At 36.7% G+C, this 7115-nt stretch overlaps 1 protein-coding gene across 1 annotated transcript in view; it reads right to left on the bottom strand.

Moving 5' to 3' along the window:
• The window catches only part of LOC107669005 (adhesion G protein-coupled receptor L2), a 112131-nt gene extending 107493 nt beyond the window's left edge, over positions 1–4638 (bottom strand). Inside the window, exon 1 of the mRNA XM_074186939.1 lies at positions 3907–4638. The gene's annotated coding sequence lies outside the window, so the exon portion shown is untranslated. The remainder of the gene's footprint in view (positions 1–3906) is intronic.
• Between the last annotated feature and the right edge of the window lie 2477 nt (positions 4639–7115).

Here is a 7115-nt window from a genome sequence, read left to right on the forward strand (position 1 = left end):
GTCTCTCTTGCTCTCTCTTTGCTCACAGATACTGTTTACCCTGTACCTGGGTTCCTACCTTCTCCTCTCTGATGACTAAAATATGTGTAGACCAAACTAAATATGTGTAGTTCTGAATTTGAAAATGAAATAACATGAATCATGCTGTGGACTTCATTTACATTTAAATAAAAATAAACACGGCAGAGCATAAGATAAACGCTAAATGGATGTAATCCACGACACCAAACTATTCCTGTCCACACAATAAAAAATATATATATATTACAACAGCTTTGTTTCTATCTGTATAATTATATAAGTATATAATTGTTAAAATTATTTCTGAAAAACAAAAACTTTCATTAACTGTATTCACTTGTTTATTATTTTTTATTAACTTTTTATTCATACCGGTATTTCAATTTTTAAAATTGATCAGAAACATGCAGTCAATTCATCACTTTATATTCCTATTCTAATTCTATTTTACAGTGTAGAATTATAAACAAAACCAAATACATTTTATATGATTTTATTATTATTTAAAAAATTATTTTAATTGTCATTTATTTATTGATTTATTTTTGAATGATTCATTTCAGAAATACAGCTCTTTAGAAACAAATCAAACTGCTTGCTTGTCTGAACACACTCTGGAGGCTGGGTGTGTGCTGCCCACAGTCTGCAGCTGATTAAAATGGCAGCCTGTGTATAAAGTCTGCCGTCCCACTGTCACACAAACCTTTCGCAAGCAGAAACAAACGCTTTGACAAAATGGCAGAGAAGGCACCCTGCCTTCCTCTGATTACTGATCGTAAAATAAAAACCACCGTAAAATGCAGGTATTTGACCCACCAAAGGCAGTTGAGCACTTTACATAAAACTCCAAGTGTAACAGGGCCGTTTATTCCCCGCAAATTGGCGAGCGTTTATCGGCACAGCAGGATGCTCTGTAAACACACAACTGAATCAAAAACGGGAAAGAAATCATCTGATTTGAAATTCTTGCAAAACCGAATGTGTTTTTGTTTTTTTGCGCTTATAACCACAGCATATGGCTCTGTATCCTGTAACAGCATCGCCTTACGGAGCGAAAGTCAATGCTGAAGTGGTTCCCTTGTTGCTGTCAAAGTCATCAAGCATGTTTATTTATTTATTTATTTTTTAAAGTATTAAATCACTGCTCTAAAGACTATTCAGAAACCATAGTTCCATAGACATGCTACGTGATGTTGTATTTGTTGTTCAGAGAACAATGGCTGTCAGTGGCATTATACACTGTTGTGCAAAACACACACACACACACACACACACACACAATACTGTGTATTACGGCTCTAATAAAAGTTATTCCACAATTTGGCTTGTTCATTATTTAGGGCTCAACTGTGATTTAAAAAGACTCTGTTTGACTTCGTTTGAAGTGATAAAATGTTCATATTTGACACATTTTATTGCTCATACTATGCCAAATGTTCTCCACATGTCTGATATTGACCGCATGGCGATAATATTGAAATCAGAAATCATATTTTCCAGATCGCAAAAAACCTATCAACCAATACATTAAAAATGCTGAATATTATGAGAACAGAAGAGACTATTTAAGCACATTAATACGGAGCAAAAACTGATCGAGGACATCTCGCTGACAAAATTTTATTAAAAACAAATCGATATTCGGTTATGCTCTAAAACTGCGACTTTCAAGCCTGACTTAAAAAAAAAAAAAATAATAATAAAATTCACATTATATTTAGAAGACAATGTCTGCAGTATTTAGACAAAGCGAATCGTGAATAATCAGTTATATGTATAAGACTAACTCTCATAAGCTACTTGTGAGCAGAACGTGTGTGTAGGTGTTTATGACATCGGTTCATACCTGCATTACTGGAAATGTAGAAAAACACTCTTTTTTTTTCCGGCTCTGGGTGAAAATACCTAAGCAAGTTCTCTGGTGGATCTCATAATCCTGCTCATGTTTGGCTGTTTTCATTTCTCTGATGCAGGAAGGGGGCCAGAAAGAAACCGAGCCAAGGAAAATATTCCTTTGAAATGAAAAGGATGGGATAGTGTTTTCACACACAAACACAAAGACGAGGAGAAATGAACTACAAGCCCTGGTCCCCTCTCACCCCTCCTGTTCTCCGAGCCTGTGCTGAAGCTAATAGAGCACAGGGCTCAAATAGAGCTCAGGCCACTTTGAAATGCTAATGGAGCGGCTTCAAACAGAGTCCATTCACACTTATACAAATTCAAAACATTTTTTTTTGGTCAGATAATATCTATTTAAAGCACAAATGGTGACATGCAAAAATTCAGACCAAAAACCACACGCCATATGGTAAAACGCCGCATCTACACCAAAAGTTCTATTTCGGAGAAATTGTTATGCACTTTAAAACCATATTGGGCATTTTAAATAATTTGTAGGTTTATGAGATCAAATATAAGCCTATTTTTTTATTATATATAAATACTATATTATATATTTTTTTTTTTTCAATGTTATTAATGCAAAAATGGAAGAATGCCATTGAGCACAATTTTCAAATCTTAGATTAACCAGAATGAAAAAAAAATTAAAATTAAAAAATCTAATAGAAATTACAGCTCCCATCAATATAAACTGCATATGTAGGTCCAGACCGCTCCGATTCAGGTGACTCGATATGTTTCACAGTTTTTTTAGCATCTCTCACGTCATGCACCGCATTTCAAACAACACCGCACTCACACATTGACTCTTATTACTGGCTCTTAAGCGGTGTTTACTCGAAAGCATTTGTGATTTGCTCAGTGTTTTGGTAACATTTCAAATTACAGTGTCCAGCTGCACATATTATACGCTATTATATTTAATTACTACAGTCATAACAATAATAATGTGTAATTATGAGTGCCGCAAATAATTATAACACATTAATTACATTATTACTACCATGTAATTACAATGTAACACGCATACTAATGCAAAGTTTGCCCCGGCAAGATCTTCTTTTCACAGCAGTTCAGAGTGTGTTTGGGCAAAGAAGTGCCACCGACCGGATTCTGCTCATCTCACTGTTGGCACCAGGGGCCTGGGTGCGGATTAATTATGAATGTGGGGTTAAAGGATCTAATTTTACAGCGGCTGCTCACAAGTGTCCGATGTTGCATTTAGAGAAAGTCAGGTTCAGACAATTTCAACTGCACTGGGTTCTCACAGTCCCCTAGTTAGCACTCGATCACTGCTGTCTGTGCACCCTGAACCATTCTTTTCACATTAATCATGCTGAGGAGTTAAACAAGAGCCTGGAATTGCTTTTAATTATAGACACAAGACCTCAGTTTAACAACCCCAGTCAAGCTTTAGTGAGTTCAACAGTTGATGTAGGTCACCACACGCTTGTTGTAGGAAGCAAAAGGCAATGACAATAAATTAAAGTGTGCAGACTTCACCGACACCTTTAAAGAATTTCCAGTGGAATGAAATATATCTACGGGATTTATTTGAAGACCCCTCATTCCCACACTTACAGTTTCCATTCAAAGAGAGAGAGAAAGAAAGAAAGACTAAAAGACAAAGAGAGAAATGGCAGCCGACCAAATCAATCCACATCTGGTTGTGTTTTGATTAACCATTTCTCAATTAGCCATGGTCCCCCTTTCCATCATTTTAATTACTCTGAGTAGTTTTGTTCTTTTAGAGTCATCTAACTGGAGCTTAACTCTACTCTTTCTTTGTCATACTAGTTATGAAATGTAATGCATATTTAAAAGAAAAACTTCGATCTATCGTTATTATTTCACACTATGACCCTGATCATTACTTTCTCCTAAATGTTTTTGCACGAAAAGTTTGAGTAACTTGTTAATCACCCACTTCAGAGCAACAGGATTTACCTGCGTATAAGCGCATTATGATCAAAAGCGTCTTACCTTTTGTGAGTGAGCGGATAGTTTTCAGACGGAACGTTTATTAATCAGTTGAGGCAATTGCAAGCAAGTCTTCGAACAGGAGCAGCGCGTCTGAGCGCACAACGCACTCATGCTCCGCTCATCCGAGCCTTTTTCTCAGCGCTCACATTCCCGCAGACCGGCGCTCAGTCCTGCGCTCCGCCGCGCAGGGATGGAGAGATGCGCGAACGGTGAAAGAGTCCGTCTGTCCTGCTGGAGGAGATAGAGAGGGGGGTGGGGGGACGCGGAGCAGTTCGCAAGGCAACTAATGAAAAAAGAGCAAAAAAGCAACGCGAGAAAAATCAACAAGCAAAAGCAGTCCTCTTTATTTATTTCAGTCCTTTGCGCGTCTTCTTCGGGGTTGTTGAGTCCCGTTCCAGCCGGAGAGAGAGCGGCCCGCGGCTGAGGATCTTTCTCTCTGTGCGAGCCGAGCTGAGATGTGAGAGAGGGGCTGCGCTTAAACCCTGGAACTGGATTCCTGGATCGCACGGATACGGAGTCGCTGAGGAAATGATCGCGTAAACATTATCACGAGTACAACTTAAGCAATGGCTGTTGTGGAAGACGATTACGCAGAGCCGAGCAGGAAAGTAAAGCAGATTATTTGTTTTTGTATATACAACTTTTGGCCAATTTCCATTGGATTTGCAGTGCTACATGCCCCTCATCGGGGCACACTGGAGAAAGATTCCCTCATGCCATGGGCAGGCCGGCCTGCTCAGCCAATGACTGCACATGTTTTCTCACTGTAATTCTAGCTTGCATCAAAAAGAAAAAGTGTAGATTTTCGTCTTTTTTTTTCTTCTTTTTTCTCAACTTGGCCTCAATCAGAAAGACCGACTGTAGCCATGCTGCAACCAGAGCAGTAATCCACAGAACAAAGGCGCATGCATGCCATTTGCAACAATGCACTTACCATTATTTCATTTGTTGACCGTCCTCACAGTCAATGACCCTGAAATGCAATGCACATCCTAGAACTGTTAAAGAACGAGTTGAAAAGGCCATGCAAGGAGAAGCATGCAATTGGAACGCCCCCCCTTACACCTGGCTTTAATAAAGCTTCGGAGCGATACTTCAGTCAAATACAGCAACTTTAAGGGCGCATTTCTCTGTTTCACTCGTACAGCAGGTGAGGCTCACAGCATAAGAGCGCACACTTATATTTTCATATGCATAACTTTACATAGTAATATATCCATTTTGGGGGACAAAAGAGAAAACAGATGTGGTAAAGGTCATTCTGATATTTTTCTGATGTTTATGCATTAGTTTTGCAGAAGTAAAACCACATGTGTGCTGCATTCTTGCAGTCAAAGGAAGGCAATGGGTTTAGTGAAATCACATACACACATAAAAGCACATCAGCTCTGTTACAAACCAACGATTTTATCTATTTAAATATTCTAGGGTTGTCTCTTCAAAAAAAAAAAAAAAAAGCTCATTAAATGATTTTGCTGTTAGCATTTTATTTATTTTAGTGGGAAGTACTTCAAAGCAAACTCTTAAAAAAAAGGAAAATAAATTTGGAGAATCAATAGATTCTACAAACATGAAAATACAGTTACGATGCATATATAAATGTATTAAACATATTTGAATCGTAAGAGAGATTATATAAGAGAATAATAATAATAATTCTCAAAAGCAAGGTAAAGCTTCATGTTTAAGGTGTTTCTAAACCCATGTGGATTTTAAAGAAATAGACCTTGTAAAATGAATGTGTGCAGCCGAGAACCTGTACCAGATATTTGTCATTTTAATATGAATACGAATTCATCTGAACTGTGGTGTATTGAAAATAACTGAACATAACACTGTTTGATCTATTCGGGATGGAATTGTATTAATTTTAGTTGCTCTTTATGTTATGTAGCGCAGCAGATTGTAGCTTAAATAAGGATTAGTGCAGGTATTAGCTGTGCAACACTCTTCCAATCATGATCATCAGAAAATGTGCAGCTTTCCTCTGCTTTGCTGTTTTTGCTAGGTCACATCAGACCAACAAAAAGAAAGAAATAAAACAAAAATCCTCTGAACTATCAACCAGCAACCCTCCCAGTCATATGTTTGTAATGTTTTATTTACATTGGTCTGTGTATGTGTGTGTTTGTGTGTTGGTATTTTTAATTTCTTTAAAAACATGTCTGCTTTCAGAATCTGTGCTTATCTACATTTTGTTGTATATGGAAAACAGATTTGTCATCATCAGATTGATTGTATTGCTGTAAACATGAGGGTTGCAAGTGTACAGTACGTGAGTCAACGTATTGTGCTTCATTTGTCATTCTCAAGATGTGGTTGTTCACAAGACTTCAAAATCACTTCCTGTTAAACTTGGCCATTTATGTATAATACTTGTATTTATTTGTTTATGAAATGTGTGTGTGCGTGCGTGCATGTGTGTGTGATATTTAAAATGCTTATATTTTCTGAGCTTAAATACTCTACATAAGAATGCTTTGACATTTCAGTCTTTTTCAGTTGCCAGTGTTTTGAAGCATTTTAGTGAAAGGGTTACAGGTATAAAATTTAAAATGTATAAAATTGTCTAAGATCTTTTACTCATAAGAACATCTCCTCTTGTCATTTTTTCATAAGAAAGAAAAATGTGACCCTCTCTGTGAAATCCAGGATAAAGTCTCAAAATCTATTTATGAGATAACAAGCATCAAAGTTTGATTTTTTTAACCATTAATTTCACTATTATTTCAATCTTGGACATGGTCTTACTCAGTCAGTAATAAAGTTATCAATGTTACATTTTCACAGAATGTTCTTTAACTTATGAAGGATGATTTTATATAGAAAACAGTAAATCACCCCAAAAATGACTTTAGCTGGGTTTTCAATTGTTTCTTTTGGACAGTGAGATTAAATGGAGACAAAAAAATAGACTTTTGCTAAAGTTATCACTGAGAAAAAAAATAAAAACATATATTCTGTATTTATATATTCCAGTAATTGTGTCTTTTTTAGAAAATCGCAGTGGCATCCCAAACTTGGTCAGAAATTTCAATAGCTCGGAAATTTCTCATAAAATTCTTAAAAACCCAAATAATCTGCTCTGTGCTTTCCTCTGTTTTCTTTTTCTCCCAAGGAGTTTTAGGAGAACATCTTAGACTAAGTTGGTGCTTAAATTCCAACTCCTTTACGTCTCCTGAGCTATGAAATAGGAAACTCTGAATTAT

Source organism: Sinocyclocheilus anshuiensis, unplaced genomic scaffold, assembly GCF_001515605.1.
Source record: "Sinocyclocheilus anshuiensis isolate Anshui unplaced genomic scaffold, SAMN03320099.WGS_v1.1 scaffold192, whole genome shotgun sequence".
In the NCBI taxonomy this organism is placed as follows: domain Eukaryota; kingdom Metazoa; phylum Chordata; class Actinopteri; order Cypriniformes; family Cyprinidae; genus Sinocyclocheilus; species Sinocyclocheilus anshuiensis.